General features: G+C 43.4%; 1 protein-coding gene across 1 annotated transcript in view; it reads right to left on the bottom strand.

The window, feature by feature from the left end:
* The window catches only part of ABCC9 (ATP binding cassette subfamily C member 9), an 83,797-nt gene extending 65,690 nt beyond the window's left edge, over positions 1 to 18,107 (bottom strand). Inside the window, exon 1 of the mRNA XM_075855596.1 lies at positions 18,029 to 18,107. The gene's annotated coding sequence lies outside the window, so the exon portion shown is untranslated. The remainder of the gene's footprint in view (positions 1 to 18,028) is intronic.
* Positions 18,108 to 21,604: the final 3,497 nt, after the last annotated feature.

Raw genomic sequence — 21,604 nt, forward strand, 5'->3', positions numbered from 1 at the left:
GGATACAATGTGTGTGATGTGTATGAGGGGATACAATGTGTGTGATGTGTATGAGGGGATACAATGTGTGTGATGTGTATGAGGGGATACAATGTGTATGAGGGGATACAATGTGTGTGATGTGTATGAGGGGATAAAATGTGTGTGATGTGTATGAGGGGATAAAATGTGTGTGATGTGTATGAGGGGATACAACGTGTGTGATGTGTATGAGGGGATACAACGTGTGTGATGTGTATGAGGGGATACAACGTGTGTGATGTGTATGAGAGGATACAATGTGTGTGATGTGTATGAGAGGATACAACGTGTGTGATGTGTATGAGGGGATACAATGTGTGTGATGTGTATGAGGGGATAAAATGTGTGTGATGTGTATGAGGGGATACAATGTGTGTGATGTGTATGAGAGGATACAACGTGTGTGATGTGTATGAGGGGATACAACGTGTGTGATGTGTATGAGGGGATACAACGTGTGTGATGTGTATGAGGGGATACAATGTGTGTGATGTGTATGAGAGGATACAATGTGTGTGATGTGTATGAGAGGATACAATGTGTGTGATGTGTATGAGGGGATACAATGTGTGTGATGTGTATGAGGGGATACAATGTGTGTGATGTGTATGAGGGGATACAATGTGTGTGATGTGTAGGAGGGGATACAATGTGTGTAATGTGTATGAGAGGATACAATGTGTGTGATGTGTATGAGAGGATACAATGTGTGTGATGTGTATGAGAGGATACAATGTGTGTGATGTGTATGAGGGGATACAATGTGTGTAATGTGTATGAGAGGATACAATGTGTGTGATGTGTATGAGGGGATACAATGTGTGTGATGTGTATGGGGGGATACAATGTGTGTGATGTGTATGGGGGGATACAACGTGTGTGATGTGTATGGGGGGATACAATGTGTGTAATGTGAGGATACAATGTGTGTAACGTGTATGAGAGGATACAATGTATCCAGCTCGATGTCACACATAGATACAATGCATCATAATATTTACAGTTTTGGGGAAAATACTAATAATTTCCCAACATGGAGGAGCTGCAGTGACAGAGAATGTAGGGCAGCGGAGGATGGGGCGAGGGACATCAGGGGTTAATCTACAATTTATGACGGTCCAGACCCTGATCCTGACTAGAGAGGGGGTGACTGTTCACCCCCAGGACTGTGACCCCACAATATTCTGTCCCTGATTCTTACCTTGTGGGGGGCTGGGGCTCCTTGTTGCAGTCAGGGCAGGTCCCGCTCCGGGGGCTTCTATCGCATGGACGGGGCTGGAGCTGGGATTATTTTTAGGCTGTGAGATCAGTCGCTGCCTCCTCTCCAGTTTCCTCACAGATCTCCCTGCTCCAGACTCCACTTATTAGGATCTGTGAGAATCTCAAGAGCCAGAGAGGAAACCGGAGCGTCAGCAGCTGATCTGGGGGAGCGGGTCACATGGGACAACTGCTGCGTGTATTATATAGGGGGCAGTATTGTATAGGGACAGTATTATATAGGGGCAGTATTGTATAGGGGCAGTGTTATATAGTAGCAGTATTATATAGGGGCATTGCTCTATAGGGGCAGTGTTCTATAGGGGACAGTCTTATATATGGGACCGTATAGCATGTGTCAGTGTTATATAGGGGCAGTATCGTATATGGACAGTGTTCTATAGGGGTAGTGTTATATAGGGGCAGTGTTCTATATGGGGCAGTATCATATAAGGCAATGCCATAGGGGTCAGTATCATATGTGGGGAAGTATTATATAGGGGGCAGTATTATATATGGGTGGTATCCTATAGATGGCAGTATCATATGGGGTGATATCATATAGGGGCAGTATTATATATGGGCATTATCATATAGGGGGCAGTATAATATAAAGAGCAGTATTATATATGGGGCAGTATCATATAGGGGGCTATATCATATAGGGGGCTATATCCTTTAGAAGGTGGTATCATATAGGGCAGCATAGTATATGGGGCAGTATCATATAGGGGTGATATCATATAGGGGCAGTATAATATATAGGGCAGTATTATATAGGGGCGGTATCATATAGATAATGTCACTTAGTGAGACTCTAGACTTAGAGCACATCCACTATATACTTTGATCTAAGCCGCTCGGTATAATTTATAAACATGAGGTTCTGTGTTTCTGCTCTTGCTTGTGCTCTCGGTTGGCCACTAGGGGCGCTTGGTATGGTGAGATTATTCCATCTGCTCACATGTTGTGGGGTGGTATCGGTTGCTGTAGTGCTGCACTTGTGGGGGGACTTGGTCTGGCAGCATGGGTGCTTCTGGACCTCTGTGTGGCTCCCACTGCAGGAGCGGTGTTGCAGTGGCCGCCATTCGGGGTAAAACCAGCAGAGTAGGGACGGGCGGCGAGAGGTCGGAGTATGACCGGGGGATGTGCGCTCCAGGTCTAGTTTCTCACTAAGTGGCAGTATCATATAGAGGGCAGTATCATATGATATAGGGATGAGTATTATATAGGTGCGGTATTATATAGGGCAGTATTTTAAGAGACCGTATCATAGGGGTATTATATAGGGGCAGTATCATATAGGGGGCAATATCACATTGGGGCAGTATTATATTGAATGCATTATCATATAGGGGCAATAGCATATAGGGGTGGTATCATACAGGGGCAGTATCATATAGGGGCAATATCATATAGAGGCAGTATGACATATAGAAGGCAGTATCATATAGGGGTTGGTATCATAGAGGGTGTGTATTATATAGGGGTGGTATCATATAGGGTCAATATCCTATATGGGCAGTATCATATAGGGATTGAGTATTACATAGGGGTGAGTATTATATATGGGGTGGTATCATATAGGGGCGATATCATATAGGGGCAGTGTTATATAGAAGGCAGTATTATATAGTGGCAATATCATATAGGGAAAGTATCATATAGGGGCGGTATCATATAGGGTGAGTATTATATAGGGGTGGTATCATAGGTGTGAGTATCATATAGGGGGCAGTATATCAGAGGGGACAGTATCATATAGGGGTGAGTATTATATAGGGAGCCGTTTCATGGCTAATACTCTAATACACGTGTGTATTACATTTAGATGCCCAGTGCTGTGCCAGGATGCGTGGCATGTAGGGGCAGAGCTCTGTGTAGGGGGCACATGATTTATTACACCTGCATTACATAGAACGAGATATGATCACCCTCCCCCAGCCCCAGATTCATAAACGAATGGACTGCAGCATAATTTACATGTCACATGGGGGGGATGACAGCTGGGAATGTGCAGTCATCTGCAGAATGTCATCGCCGAGCGCCCCCTACCGGTACATGGTGGTATAACCAGCACAATGCAGCCCAATATACAAAGAAATATAATACAGTGCCGGGTATAAAGAGACACTGTCCAGTATACAGCAGCAGGTGACAGGTACATGCAGTATATACAGCCCGGTGTCCTCCGGTACATGCAGTATATACAGCCCGGTGTCCTCCGGTACATGCAGTATATACAGCCCGGTGTCCTCAGGTACATACAGTATATACAGCCCGGTGTCCTCAGGTACATGCAGTATATACAGCCCGGTGTCCTCAGGTACATGCAGTATATACAGCCCGGTGTCCTCAGGTATATACAGTATATACAGCCCGGTGTCCTCAGGTACATACAATATATACAGCCCGGTGTCCTCAGGTACATGCAGTATATACAGCCCGGTGTCCTCAGGTACATGCAGTATATACAGCCCGGTGTCCTCAGGTATATACAGTATATACAGCCCGGTGTCCTCAGGTACATACAATATATACAGCCCGGTGTCCTCAGGTACATGCAGTATATACAGCCCGGTGTCCTCAGGTACATGCAGTATATACAGCCCGGTGTCCTCAGGTATATACAGTATATACAGCCCGGTGTCCTCAGGTACATGCAGTATATACAGCCCGGTGTCCTCAGGTACATGCAGTATATACAGCCCGGTGTCCTCAGGTACATGCAGTATATACAGCCCGGTGTCCTCAGGTATATACAGTATATACAGCCCGGTGTCCTCAGGTACATACAATATATACAGCCCGGTGTCCTCAGGTACATGCAGTATATACAGCCCGGTGTCCTCAGGTACATACAATATATACAGCCCGGTGTCCTCAGGTACATGCAGTATATACAGCCCGGTGTCCTCAGGTATATACAGTATATACAGCCCGGTGTCCTCAGGTACATACAATATATACAGCCCGGTGTCCTCAGGTACATGCAGTATATACAGCCCGGTGTCCTCAGGTACATGCAGTATATACAGCCCGGTGTCCTCAGTTACATACATTATATACAGCCCGGTGTCCTCAGGTACATGCAGTATATACAGCCCGGTGTCCTCAGGTACATGCAGTATATACAGCCCGGTGTCTTCAGGTACATGCAGTATATACAGCCCGGTGTCCTCAGGTACATGCAGTATATACAGCCCGGTGTCCTCAGGTATATACAGTATATACAGCCCGGTGTCCTCAGGTATATACAGCCCAGTGTCTTCAGGTATATACAGCCCGGTGTCCTCAGGTATTTACAGTCCGGTATCCTAAGGTATATACAGCCCGGTGTCCTCAGGTACATACAGTATATACAGCCCGGTGTCCTCAGGTATATACAGCCCGGTGTCCTCAGGTACATACAGTATATACAGCCCGGTGTCCTCGGGTATATACAGCCCGGTGTCCTCAGCTACATACAGTATATACAACCCGGTGTCCTCAGCTACATACAGTATATACAGCCCGGTGTCCTCAGGTACATACAGTATATACAGCCCGGTGTCCTCAGGTACATACAGTATATACAGCCCGGTGTCCTCAGCTACATACAGTATATACAGCCCGATGTCCTCAGGTACATACAGTATATACAGCCCGGTGTCTTCAGGTACATACAGTATATACAGCCCGGTGTCCTCAGGTACATACAATATATACAGCCCGGTGTCCTCAGGTACATGCAGTATATACAGCCCGGTGTCCTCAGGTACATGCAGTATATACAGCCCGGTGTCCTCAGGTATATACAATATATACAGCCCGGTGTCCTCAGGTACATGCAGTATATACAGCCCGGTGTCCTCAGGTACATGCAGTATATACAGCCCGGTGTCCTCAGGTATATACAGTATATACAGCCCGGTGTCCTCAGGTACATACAATATATACAGCCCGGTGTCCTCAGGTACATGCAGTATATACAGCCCGGTGTCCTCAGGTACATACAGTATATACAGCCCGGTGTCCTCAGGTACATACAGTATATACAGCCCGGTGTCCTCAGGTACATACAGTATATACAGCCCAGTGTCTTCAGGTACATACAGTATATACAGCCCGGTGTCCTCAGGTACATACAGTATATACAGCCCAGTGTCCACAGGTATATACAGTATATACAGCCCGGTGTCTTCAGGTACATACAGTATATACAGCCCGGAGTCCTCAGGTATATATACAAATCCGTTATATATCCGGTAAGCCACAACACGGATGTGAATAGAGTGTAAGCTCCTGGGGATCCTGCCCCTCCCACTATGTAACTCTCAGCCTGTGACCCCCACATGATCAGCACACTCTTCTCCTGACATACTCTGTGCTGCTGGGGATCCTGCCCCTCCCACTATGTAACTCTCAGCCTGTGACCCCCACATGATCAGCACACTCCTCTCCTGACATACTCTGTGCTGCTGGAGATCCTGCTTCTCCCACTATGTAACTCTCAGCCTGTGACCTCCCACATGATCAGCACACTCCTCTCCTGACATACTCTGTGCTGCTGGAGATCCTGCTCCTCCCACTATGTAACTCTCAGCCTGTGACCCCCACATGATCAGTACACTCCTCTCCTGACATACTCTGTGCTGCTGGAGATCCTGCTCCTCCCACTATGTAACTCTCAGCCTGTGACCCCCCCCCCCCCACAAGATCAGCACACTCCTCTCCTGATATACTCTGTGCTACTGGGGATCCTGCTCCTCCCACTATGTAACTCTCAGCCTGTGACCCCCCCCCACATGATCAGCACACTCCTCTCCTGACATACTCTGTGCTGCTGGAGATCCTGCTCCTCCCACTATGTAACTCTCAGCCTGTGACCTCCCACATGATCCGCACACTCCTCTCCTGACATACTCTGTGCTGCTGGGGATCCTGCTCTTCCCACTATGTAACTCTCAGCCTGTGACCTCCCACATGATCCGCACACTCCTCTCCTGACATACTCTGTGCTGCTGTGGATCCTGCTCCTCCCACTATGTAACTCTCAGCCTGTGACCTCCCACATGATCCGCACACTCCTCTCCTGACATACTCTGTGCTGCTGGGATCCTGCTCCTTCCACTATGTAACTCTCAGCCTGTGACCTCCCACATGATCCGCACACTCCTCTCCTGACATACTCTGTGCTGCTGGAGATCCTGCTCCTTCCACTATGTAACTCTCAGCCTGTGACCCCCCCCCCCCCACATGATCAGCACACTCCTCTCCTGACATACTCTGTGCTGCTGGAGATCCTGCTCCTCCCACTATGTAACTCTCAGCCTGTGACCTCCCACATGATCAGCAAACTCCTCTCCTGACATACTCTGTGCTGCTGGGGATCCTGCTCCTCCCACTATGTAACTCTCAGCCTGTGACCCGCCACATGATCAGCACACTCCTCTCCTGACATACTCTGTGCTGCTGGAGATTCTGCTCCTCCCACTATGTAACTCTCAGCCTGTGACCCCCCCCCCACATGATCAGCACACTCCTCTCCTGACATACTCTGTGCTGCTGGGGATCCTGCTCCTCCCACTATGTAACTCTCAGCCTGTCACCTCCCACATGATCAGCACACTCCTCTCCTGACATACTCTGTGCTGCTGGAGATCCTGCTCCTCCCACTATGTAACGCTCAGCCTGTCACCTCCCACATGATCAGCACACTCCTCTCCTGACATACTCTGTGCTGCTGGAGATCCTGCTTCTTCCACTTAACGCTCTGGACATGGACAACTTGAGATTTGTATATAATCCTCACTATAAATTGTTTAAGTCATAAAAAGAAATGTGAGACGACATTATGGATGTAAAATAAACCTTCATCTGTATAAAAGACGCTCATAAATATACAGAATGAGAGAAGTAGTACTGTGCAGTGTGTGTATATATATATACAGAATAATACAGATACTGAGAATTACACCCAGTATACAGGACAGGAGAAGTGGTACTGTGCAGTGTGTGTATATATATATACAGAATAATACAGATACTGAGAATTACACCCAGTATACAGGACAGGAGAAGTGGTACTGTGCAGTGTATATACAGAATAATACAGATACTGAGAATTACACCCAGTATACAGGACAGGAGAAGTGGTACTGTGCAGTGTATATATATACAGAATAATACAGATACTGAGAATTACACCCAGTATACAGGACAGGAGAAGTGGTACTGTGCAGTGTCCATATATACAGAATAATACAGATACTGAGAATTACACCCAGTATACAGGACAGGAGAAGTGGTACTGTGCAGTGTCCATATATACAGAATAATACAGATACTGAGAATTACACCCAGTATACAGGACAGGAGAAGTGGTACTGTGCAGTGTCCATATATACAGAATAATACAGACACTGAGAATTACACCCAGTATACAGGACAGGAGAAGTGGTACTGTGCAGTGTACATATATACAGAATAATACAGATACTGAGAATCACACCCAGTATACAGGACAGGAGAAGTGGTACTGTGCAGTGTATATATATACAGAATAATACAGATACTGAGAATTACACCCAGTATACAGGACAGGAGAAGTGGTACTGTGCAGTGTCCATATATACACAGAATAATACAGATACTGAGAATTACACCCAGTATACAGGACAGGAGGAGTGGTACTGTGCAGTGTGTATATATACAGAATAATACAGATACTGAGAATTACACCCAGTATACAGGACAGGAGAAGTGGTACTGTGCAGTGTCCATATATACAGAATAATACAGATACTGAGAATTACACCCAGTATACAGGACAGGAGAAGTGGTACTGTGCAGTGTCCATATATACAGAATAATACAGATACTGAGAATTACACCCAGTATACAGGACAGGAGAAGTGGTACTGTGCAGTGTGTATATATACAGAATAATACAGATACTGAGAATTACACCCAGTATACAGGACAGGAGAAGTGGTACTGTGCAGTGTGTATATATACAGAATAATACAGATACTGAGAATTACACCCAGTATACAGGACAGGAGAAGTAGTACTGTGCAGTGTATATATACAGAATAATACAGATACTGAGAATTACACCCAGTATACAGGACAGGAGAAGTGGTACTGTGCAGTGTATATATACAGAATAATACAGATACTGAGAATTACACCCAGTATACAGGACAGGAGAAGTGGTACTGTGCAGTGTATATACAGAATAATACAGATACTGAGGATTACACCCAGTATACAGGACAGGAGGAGTGGTACTGTGCAGTGTATATATACAGAATAATACAGATACTGAGAATTACACCCAGTATACAGGACAGGAGAAGTGGTACTGTGCAGTGTCCATATATACAGAATAATACAGATACTGAGAATTACACCCAGTATACAGGACAGGAGGAGTGGTACTGTGCAGTGTATATATATACAGAATAATACAGATACTGAGAATTACACCCAGCATACAGGACAGGAGAAGCGGTACTGTGCAGTGTATATATATACAGATACTGAGAATTACACCCAGTATACAGGACAGGAGAAGTAGTACTGTGCAGTGTGTATATACAGAATAATACAGATACTGAGAATTACACCCAGTATACAGGACAGGAGGAGTGGTACTGTGCAGTGTATATATATACAGAATAATACAGATACTGAGAATTACACCCAGTATACAGGACAGGAGAAGTGGTACTGTGCAGTGTCCATATATACAGAATAATACAGATACTGAGAATTACACCCAGTATACAGGACAGGAGAAGTAGTACTGTGAAGTGTATATATATATATATACAGATACTGAGAATTACACCCAGTATACAGGACAGGAGAAGCGGTACTGTGCAGTGTATATATACAGAATAATACAGATACTGAGAATTACACCCAGTATACAGGACAGGAGAAGTGGTACTGTGCAGTGTATATATATACAGAATAATACAGATACTGAGAATTACACCCAGTATACAGGACAGGAGAAGTAGTACTGTGAAGTGTGTATATATATATACAGATACTTAGAATTACACCCAGTATACAGGACAGGAGAAGCGGTACTGTGCAGTGTATATATACAGAATAATACAGATACTGAGAATTACACCCAGTATACAGGACAGGAGAAGTGGTACTGTGCAGTGTCCATATATACAGAATAATACAGATACTGAGAATTACACCCAGTATACAGGACAGGAGGAGTGGTACTGTGCAGTGTCCATATATACAGAATAATACAGATACTGAGAATTACACCCAGTATACAGGACAGGAGGAGTGGTACTGTGCAGTGTATATATATACAGAATAATACAGATACTGAGAATTACACCCAGTATACAGGACAGGAGAAGTGGTACTGTGCAGTGTATATATATACAGAATAATACAGATACTGAGAATTACACCCAGTATACAGGACAGGAGGAGTGGTACTGTGCAGTGTATATATATACAGAATAATACAGATACTGAGAATTACACCCAGTATACAGGACAGGAGAAGTGGTACTGTGCAGTGTATATATATATATATATACAGAATAATACAGATACTGAGAATTACACCCAGTATACAGGACAGGAGAAGTGGTACTGTGCAGTGTCCATATATACAGATACTGAGAATTACACCCAGTATACAGGACAGGAGAAGTGGTACTGTGCAGTGTCTATATACAGAATAATACAGATACTGAGAATTACACCCAGTATACAGGACAGGAGAAGTGGTACTGTGCAGTGTCTATATACAGAATAATACAGATACTGAGAATTACACCCAGTATACAGGACAGGAGAAGTGGTACTGTGCAGTGTCCATATATACAGAATAATACAGATACTGAGAATTACACCCAGTATACAGGACGGGAGAAGTGATACTGTGCAGTGTATATATATACAGAATAATACAGATACTGAGAATTACACCCAGTATACAGGACAGGAGAAGTGGTACTGTGCAGTGTATATATACAGAATAATACAGATACTGAGAATTACACCCAGTATACAGGACAGGAGAAGCGGTACTGTGCAGTGTCCATATATACAGAATAATACAGATACTGAGAATTACACCCAGTATACAGGACAGGAGAAGTGGTACTGTGCAGTGTCTATATACAGAATAATACAGATACTGAGAATTACACCCAGTATACAGGACAGGAGAAGTGGTACTGTGCAGTGTCCATATATACAGAATAATACAGATACTGAGAATTACACCCAGTATACAGGACGGGAGAAGTGATACTGTGCAGTGTATATATACAGAATAATACAGATACTGAGAATTACACCCAGTATACAGGACAGGAGAAGTGGTACTGTGCAGTGTATATATATACAGAATAATACAGATACTGAGAATTACACCCAGTATACAGGTCAGGAGAAGTGGTACTGTGCAGTGTATATATATACAGAATAATACAGATACTGAGAATTACACCCAGTATACAGGACAGGAGAAGTGGTACTGTGCAGTGTCCATATATACACAGAATAATACAGATACTGAGAATTACACCCAGTATACAGGACAGGAGGAGTGGTACTGTGCAGTGTCCATATATACAGAATAATACAGATACTGAGAATTACACCCAGCATACAGGACAGGAGAAGTGGTACTGTGCAGTGTATATATATACAGAATAATACAGATACTGAGAATTACACCCAGTATACAGGACAGGAGGAGCGGTACTGTGCAGTGTATATATACAGAATAATACAGATACTGAGAATTACACCCAGTATACAGGACAGGAGAAGTGGTACTGTGCAGTGTATATATACAGAATAATACAGATACTGAGAATTACACCCAGTATACAGGACAGGAGAAGTGGTACTGTGCAGTGTATATATACAGAATAATACAGATACTGAGAATTACACCCAGTATACAGGACAGGAGAAGTGGTACTGTGCAGTGTGTATATACAGAATAATACAGATACTGAGAATTACACCCAGTATACAGGACAGGAGAAGTGGTACTGTGCAGTGTATATACAGAATAATACAGATACTGAGAATTACACCCAGTATACAGGACAGGAGAAGTGGTACTGTGCAGTGTATATATATACAGAATAATACAGATACTGAGAATTACACCCAGCATACAGGACAGGAGAAGTGGTACTGTGCAGTGTATATATATACAGAATAATACAGATACTGAGAATTACACCCAGTATACAGGACAGGAGGAGTGGTACTGTGCAGTGTATATATATACACAGATACTTAGAATTACACCCAGTATACAGGACAGGAGAAGCGGTACTGTGCAGTGTATATATATATACAGAATAATACAGAGACTGAGAATTACACCCAGTATACAGGACAGGAGAAGTGGTACTGTGCAGTGTCCATATATACAGAATAATACAGATACTGAGAATTACACCCAGTATACAGGACAGGAGAAGTGGTACTGTGCAGTGTATATATATATATATACTATGGATAACATCACTTGTATTGGATTATTATTCTTGGTTGCTCCTCAGATTTGGGGGTGTCTGTGTGGGTCGGGGGGATGTGATCCTCTGTTCTGTATTTGGGACTGACGACTGTTTTAACCACGGCGCTTTCTTAAACTTTGGCGCTTATGTCAACTTTTTTCTCTGTAAATATTTGGGCTTTTTCCCGTCCACCCTCCCACTATTGAGGACTGATCCCCAGAGGGTGTGCGGAGGGTGAGATGCTGCGCGGCCTGCGGTGAATCTCATCATTGGGGTCAGGGTCGTGGGAAAGCGCTGACACTTCCTGCTCTCGGATGGGAGAGAGACCCCCAGTGTGTGAGATGTGACCCTGGCAGCAGCTATGGAGATACGGGGGGGGGGGTTATTTTTTTTTATTTCGGTAAACGCAGTCGACGTCATTTACAGGATTTCGTGTTTCTCGCCGCTGACGTTTCTTTTTTTTTTTTTTCCTTGGTTAAAACATAATCTCCATAATTCCAATATCTCTGCTACCCCGGGGTTACATAATTCCAATATCTCTGCTACCCCGGGGATAATCTGTGTATTTAATATTTGTGGTCTTGGGGGCGACCCTGGTCCTCGGCCCAGCACTGGACGCTCTGTCCCCCCCCGGCCGGACACTGGATGACCCCCTGATCTCCCCTCTGTTGTGGGGTCCACCCCCTGATGAGAGTCACAGGGTCTTAAAAGGATTGTCCACGGAAATAAATGTGAACTATGGAAACCTTGGAGAAAACCGGAGCAGCACCTCACAATCCGGGGCCTCCTATCAGAAAACTCCTCTGTGGTGAAGATCCCCCGGGAGAATGTGTCGCTGGATAATGAGGCAGATCTGTCATTCTGGACTCTGGGAAAGCTGGGTCTGACCCTTGTGAGAGCGGCAATGTTGACTTTACATCTTATATTTAACTTTCCCAGAGATCTGAATGGCAAATATGTCTAATGCATTAACATCCCCCTCGCTCCGTGTATAGCCCCTATTTCTCTGGCCGATGCAGCGATCAATGAAACATCATTGATCGGCGCTCGTTTGCTCCTGTCACACGGAGCTCTGGATGGGGACGAGCGCTCGTTACTCCGGTCCCTACTTTATTATCATGTCGGCGGCGCGTCTCCTGTTTACACGCCAAGATGAACCGTCGACAACCGGAATATTTCACTTTTTTAAAACGACACGATCAGCCGATGACCCGGCGCTCGCCCCATAATTGGCCGCTGTAAATCCCCCTTTATACAGAACAAGAAAGATCTGATACTGAGGACATGAGCAAAGGTGAGAATAAGGAATGTAACATATTCAATGTAAACTTTATATAATGTCACAGATCTACAGTATCCTGAGTTATATCCTGTATTATACTCCAGAGCTGCACTCACTATTCTGCTGGTGAAGTCACTGTGTACATACATTACATTACTTATCCTGTACTGATCCCGAGTTATATCCTGTATTATACTCCAGAGCTGCACTCACTATTCTGCTGGTGGAGTCACTGTGTACATACATTACATTACTTATCCTGTACTGATCCTGAGTTATATCCTGTATTATACTCCAGAGCTGCACTCACTATTCTGCTGGTGGAGTCACTGTGCACATACATTACATTACTTATCCTGTACTGATCCTGAGTTACATCCTGTATTATACTCCAGAGCTGCACTCGCTATTCTGCTGGTGGAGTCACTGTATACATACATTACATTACTTATCCTGTACTGATCCTGAGTTATATCCTGTATTATACTCCAGAGCTGCACTCACTATTCTGCTGGTGGAGTCACTGTGTACATACATTACATTACTTATCCTGTACTGATCCTGAGTTATATCCTGTATTATACTCCAGAGCTGCACTCACTATTCTGCTGGTGGAGTCACTGTGTACATACATTACATTACTTATCCTGTACTGATCCTGAGTTATATCCTGTATTATACTCCAGAGCTGCACTCACTATTCTGCTGGTGGAGTCACTGTGTACATTACATTACTTATCCTGTACTGATCCTGAGTTATATCCTGTATTATACTCCAGAGCTGCACTCACTATTCTGCTGGAGGAGTCACTGTGTACATACATGACATTACTTATCCTGTACTGATCCTGAGTTACATCCTGTATTATACTCCAGAGCTGCACTCACTATTCTGCTGGTGGAGTCACTGTGTACATACATTACATTACTTATCCTGTACTGATCCTGAGTTACATCCTGTATTATACTCCAGAGCTGCACTCACTATTCTGCTGGTGGAGTCACTGTGTACATTACATTACTTATCCTGTACTGATCCTGAGTTATATCCTGTATTATACTCCAGAGCTGCACTCACTATTCTGCTGGAGGAGTCACTGTGTACATACATGACATTACTTATCCTGTACTGATCCTGAGTTACATCCTGTATTATACTCCAGAGCTGCACTCACTATTCTGCTGGTGGAGTCACTGTGTACATACATTACATTACTTATCCTGTACTGATCCTGAGTTATATCCTGTATTATACTCCAGAGCTGCACTCACTATTCTGCTGGTGGAGTCACTGTGTACATTACATTACTTATCCTGTACTGATCCTGAGTTATATCCTGTATTATACTCCAGAGCTGCACTCACTATTCTGCTGGAGGAGTCACTGTGTACATACATGACATTACTTATCCTGTACTGATCCTGAGTTACATCCTGTATTATACTCCAGAGCTGCACTCACTATTCTGCTGGTGGAGTCACTGTGTACATACATTACTTATCCTGTACTGATCCTGAGTTATATCCTGTATTATACTCCAGAGCTGCGCTCACTATTCTGCTGGTGGAGTCACTGTGTACATACATTACTTATCCTGTACTGATCCTGAGTTACATCCTGTATTATACTCCAGAGCTGCACTCACTATTCTGCTGGTGGAGTCACTGTGTACATACATTACATTACTTATCCTGTACTGATCCTGAGTTATATCCTGTATTATACCCCAGAGCTGCACTCACTATTCTGCTGGTGGAGTCACTGTGTACATACATTACTTATCCTGTGCTGATCCTGAGTTATATCCTGTATTATACTCCAGAGCTGCACTCACTATTCTGCTGGTGGAGTCACTGTGTACATACATTACATTACTTATCCTGTACTGATCCTGAGTTACATCCTGTATTATACTCCAGAGCTGCACTCACTATTCTGCTGGTGGAGTCACTGTGTACATACATTACATTACTTATCCTGTACTGATCCTGAGTTACATCCTGTATTATACTCCAGAGCTGCACTCACTATTCTGCTGGTGGAGTCACTGTGTACATACATTACTTATCCTGTACTGATCCTGAGTTATATCCTGTATTATACTCCAGAGCTGCACTCACTATTCTGCTGGTGGAGTCACTGTGTACATACATTACATTACTTATCCTGTACTGATCCCGAGTTACATCCTGTATTATACTCCAGAGCTGCACTCACTATTCTGCTGGTGGAGTCACTGTGTACATACATTACATTACTTATCCTGTACTGATCCTGAGTTACATCCTGTATTATACTCCAGAGCTACACTCACTATTCTGCTGGTGGAGTCACTGTGTACATACATTACATTACTTATCCTGTACTGATCCTGAGTTATATCCTGTATTATACTCCAGAGCTGCACTCACTATTCTGCTGGTGGAGTCACTGTGTACATACATTACATTACTTATCCTGTACTGATCCTGAGTTACATCCTGTATTATACTCCAGAGCTGCACTCACTATTCTGCTGGTGGAGTCACTGTGTACATACATTACATTACTTATCCTATACTGATCCTGAGTTATATCCTGTATTATACTCCAGAGCTGCACTCACTATTCTGCTGGTGGAGTCACTGTGTACATACATTACATTACTTATCCTATACTGATCCTGAGTTATATCCTGTATTATACTCCAGAGCTGCACTCACTATTCTGCTGGTGGGGTCACTGTGTACATACATTACATTACTTATCCTGTACTGATCCTGAGTTACATCCTGTATTATACTCCAGAGCTGCACTCACTATTCTGCTGGTGGAGTCACTGTGTACATTACATTACTTATCCTGTACTGATCCTGAGTTATATCCTGTATTATACTCCAGAGCTGCACTCACTATTCTGCTGGAGGAGTCACTGTGTACATACATGACATTACTTATCCTGTACTGATCCTGAGTTACATCCTGTATTATACTCCAGAGCTGCACTCACTATTCTGCTGGTGGAGTCACTGTGTACATACATTACATTACTTATCCTGTACTGATCCTGAGTTATATCCTGTATTATACTCCAGAGCTGCACTCACTATTCTGCTGGTGGAGTCACTGTGTACATACATTACATTACTTATCCTGTACTGATCCCGAGTTACATCCTGTATTATACTCCAGAGCTGCACTCACTATTCTGCTGGTGGAGTCACTGTGTACATACATTACATTACTTATCCTGTACTGATCCTGAGTTACATCCTGTATTATACTCCAGAGCTACACTCACTATTCTGCTGGTGGAGTCACTGTGTACATACATTACATTACTTATCCTGTACTGATCCTGAGTTATATCCTGTATTATACTCCAGAGCTGCACTCACTATTCTGCTGGTGGAGTCACTGTGTACATACATTACATTACTTATCCTGTACTGATCCTGAGTTACATCCTGTATTATACTCCAGAGCTGCACTCACTATTCTGCTGGTGGAGTCACTGTGTACATACATTACATTACTTATCCTATACTGATCCTGAGTTACATCCTGTATTATACTCCAGAGCTGCACTCACTATTCTGCTGGTGGAGTCACTGTGTACATACATTACATTACTTATCCTATACTGATCCTGAGTTATATCCTGTATTATACTCCAGAGCTGCACTCACTATTCTGCTGGTGGAGTCACTATGTACATACATTACATTACTTATCCTATACTGATCCTGAGTTATATCCTGTATTATACTCCAGAGCTGCACTCACTATTCTGCTGGTGGGGTCACTGTGTACATACATTACATTACTTATCCTGTACTGATCCTGAGTTACATCCTGTATTATACTCCAGAGCTGCACTCACTATTCTGCTGGGGGAGTCACTGTGTACATACATTACTTATCCTCTACTGATCCTGAGTTACATCCTGTATTATACTCCAGAGCTGCACTCACTATTCTGCTGGTGGAGTCACTGTGTACATACATTACATTACTTATCCTGTACTGATCCTGAGTTATATCCTGTATTATACTCCAGAGCTGCACTCACTATTCTGCTGGTGGAGTCACTGTGTACATACATTACATTACTTATCCTGTACTGATCCTGAGTTACATCCTGTATTATACTCCAGAGCTGCACTCACTATTCTGCTGGTGGAGTCACTGTGTACATACGTTACATTACTTATCCTGTACTGATCCTGAGTTATATCCTGTATTATACTCCAGAGCTGCACTCACTATTCTGCTGGTGGAGTCACTGTGTACATACATTACATTACTTATCCTGTACTGATCCTGAGTTACATCCTGTATTATACCCGAGAGCTGCACCCACTATTCTGCTGGTGGAGTCACTGTGTACATACGTTACATTACTTATCCTGTACTGATCCTGAGTTATATCCTGTATTATACTCCAGAGCTGCACTCACTATTCTGCTGGTGGAGTCACTGTGTACATACATTACTTATCCTGTACTGATCCTGAGTTACATCCTGTATTATACTCCAGAGCTGCACTCACTATTCTGCTGGTGGAGTCACTGTGTACATACATGACATTACTTATCCTGTACTGATCCTGAGTTACATCCTGTATTATACTCCAGAGCTGCACTCACTATTCTGCTGGTGGAGTCACTGTGTACATACATTACATTACATATCCTGTACTGATCCTGAGTTATATCCTGTATTATACTCCAGAGCTGCACTCACTATTCTGCTGGTGGAGTCACTGTGTACATACATTACATTACTTATCCTGTACTGATCCTGAGTTATATCCTGTATTATACTCCAGAGCTGCACTCACTATTCTGCTGGTGGAGTCACTGTGCACATACATTACATTACTTATCCTGTACTGACCCTGAGTTACATCCTGTATTATACTCCAGAGCTGCACTCACTATTCTGCTGGTGGAGTCACTGTGTACATACATTACTTATTAGGTGACCTGTGGTGTTGTACAGGATTGGATAGGGAATGCGTAGTTACGGTTCTCAGGACTCTCTCAGCCAATCAGAGTGAGGCTTTCTGGATATTGTTTATTTCTCTGTGTTGACAGTTCAGTCTGTGAACCACAAAATTCCATGAAGATTCCTGATGATGCTCTACTGCCCTCCAGTGGTCATAACAATCAAAATCAGTGGCACACATGATAGGATTAGATACACAGCTCAGCAGACCGTATCACACATGATAGGATTAGATACACAGCTCAGCAGACAGTATCACACATGATAGGATTAGATAAACGGTTTAGCAGACAGTATCACACATGATAGGATTAGATACACAGCTCAGCAGACAGTATCACACATGATAGGATTAGATACACAGATCAGCAGACAGTATCCCACATGATAGGATTAGATAAACGGTTTAGCAGACAGTATCACACATGATAGGATTAGATACAGTTCAGCTGACAGTATCACACATGATCGGATTAGATACACAGCTCAGCAGACAGTATCACACATGATAGGATTAGATACAGGGCTCAGCAGACAGTATCACACATGATAGGGTTAGATACACAGCTCAGCAGACGGTATCACACATGATAGGATTAGATACACAGCTCAGCAGACAGTATCATAGGATTAGATACACGGCTCAGCAGACAGTATCACACATGATAGGATTAGATACACAGCTCAGCAGACAGTATCATAGGATTAGATACACGGCTCAGCAGACAGTATCACACATGATAGGATTAGATACACGGCTCAGCAGACCGTATCACACATGATAGGATTAGATACACAGCTCAGCAGACAGTATAACACGTGATAGGATTAGATACAGCGGCTCAGCAGACAGTATCACACATGATAGGATTAGATACACAGCTCAGCAGACAGTATCATAGGATTAGATACACGGCTCAGCAGACAGTATCACACATGATAGGATTAGATACACAGCTCAGCAGACAGTATCATAGGATTAGATACACGGCTCAGCAGACAGTATCACACATGATAGGATTAGATACACGGCTCAGCAGACCGTATCACACATGATAGGATTAGATACACAGCTCAGCAGACAGTATAACACGTGATAGGATTAGATACAGCGGCTCAGCAGACAGTATCACACATGATAGGATTAGATACACAGCTCAGCAGACAGTATCACACATTATAGGATTAGATACAGCTCAGCAGACAGTATCACACATGATAGGATTAGATACACGGCTCAGCAGACAGTATCACACATGATAGGATTAGATACACGGCTCAGCAGACAGTATCACACATGATAGGATTAGATACACAGCTCAGCAGACAGTATCACACATGATAGTATTAGATACACAGCTCAGCAGACAGTATCACACATGATAGGATTAGATACAGCTCAGCAGACAGTACCACACATGATAGGATTAGATACACCAGCTCAGCAGACAGTATCACACATGATAGGATTAGATACAGCGGCTCAGCAGACAGTATCACACATGATAGGATTAGATACACAGCTCAGCAGTTAGTATCACACATGATAGGATTAGATACAGGGCTCAGCAGACAGTATCACACGATAGGATTAGATACACGGCTCAGCAGACGGTATCACACCTGATAGGATTAGATACACAGCTCAGCAGACGGTATCACACATGATAGGATTAGATACACAGCTCAGCAGACAGTATGATAGGATTAGATACACGGCTCAGCAGACAGTATCACACATGATAGGATTAGATACACAGCTCAGCAGACAGTATCACACATGATAGGATTAGATACACAGCTCAGCAGACAGTATCACACATGATAGGATTAGATACACAGCTCAGCAGACAGTATCACACATGATAGGATTAGATACAGGGCTCAGCAGACAGTATCACACATGATAGGATTAGATACACGGCTCAGCAGACAGTATCACACATGATAGGATTAGATACACGGCTCAGCAGACAGTATCACACATGATATGATTAGATACACAGCTCAGCAGACAGTATCACACATGATAGGATTAGATACACAGCTCAGCAGACAGTATCACACATGATAGGATTAGATACACCACTCAGCAGACAGTATCACACATGATAGGATTAGATACACAGCTCAGCAGACAGAATCACACATAATAGGATTAGATACACAGCTCAGCAGACAGTATCACACATGATAGGATTAGATACACAGCTCAGCACAGTATCACACATGATAAGATTAGATACACAGCTCAGCAGACAGTATCACACATGATAGGATTAGATACACAGCTCAGCAGGCAGTATTACGCATGATAGGATTAGATACACAGCTCAGCAGACAGAATCACACATGATAGGATTAGATACACAGCTCAGCAGACGGTATCACACATGATAGGATTAGATACACAGCTCAGCAGACGGTATCACACATGATAGGATTAGATACACAGCTCAGCAGACGGTATCACACATGATAGGATTAGATACACAGCTCAGCAGACAGTATCACACATGATAGGATTAGATACACGGCTCAGCAGACCGTATCACACATGATAGGATTAGATACACAGCTCAGCAGACAGTATCACACATGATAGGATTAGATACACAGCTCAGCAGACAGTATCACACATGATAGGATTAGATACAGGGCTCAGCCGACAGTATCACACATGATAGGATTAGATACACAGCTCAGCAGACAGTATCACACATGATAGGATTAGATACACAGCTCAGCAGACAGTATCACACATGACAGGATTAGATACACAGCTCATCAGACAGTATCACACATGATAGGATTAGATACACAGCTCAGCAGACAGTATCACACATGATAGGATTAGATACACAGCTCAGCAGACAGTATCACACATGATAGGATTAGATACACAGCTCAGTAGACAGTATCACACATGATAGGATTAGATACACAGCTCAGCAGACAGTATCACACATGATAGGATTAGATACACAGCTCAGCAGAGTATCACACATGATAGGATTAGATACACAGCTCAGCAGACAGTATCACACATGATAGGATTAGATACAGGGCTCAGCCGACAGTATCACACATGATAGGATTAGATACACAGCTCAGCAGATAGTATCACACATGATAGGATTAGATACACGTTCAGCAGACCGTATCACACATGATAGGATTAGATACACAGCTCAGCAGACAGTATCACACATGATAGGATTAGATACACAGCTCAGCAGACAGTATCACACATGATAGGATTAGATACAGGGCTCAGCCGACAGTATCACACATGATAGGATTAGATACACAGCTCAGCAGACCGTATCACACATGATAGGATTAGATACACGGCTCAGCAGACCGTATCACACATGATAGGATTAGATACACAGCTCAGCAGACAGTATCACACATGATAGGATTAGATACACGGCTCAGCAGACAGTATCACACATGATAGGATTAGATACACGGCTCAGCAGTCAGTATCACACATGATAGGATTAGATACACGGCTCAGCAGACAGTATCACA

This window comes from Rhinoderma darwinii, chromosome 3, assembly GCF_050947455.1.
Source record: "Rhinoderma darwinii isolate aRhiDar2 chromosome 3, aRhiDar2.hap1, whole genome shotgun sequence".
Classification (NCBI taxonomy): Eukaryota; Metazoa; Chordata; class Amphibia; order Anura; family Rhinodermatidae; genus Rhinoderma; species Rhinoderma darwinii.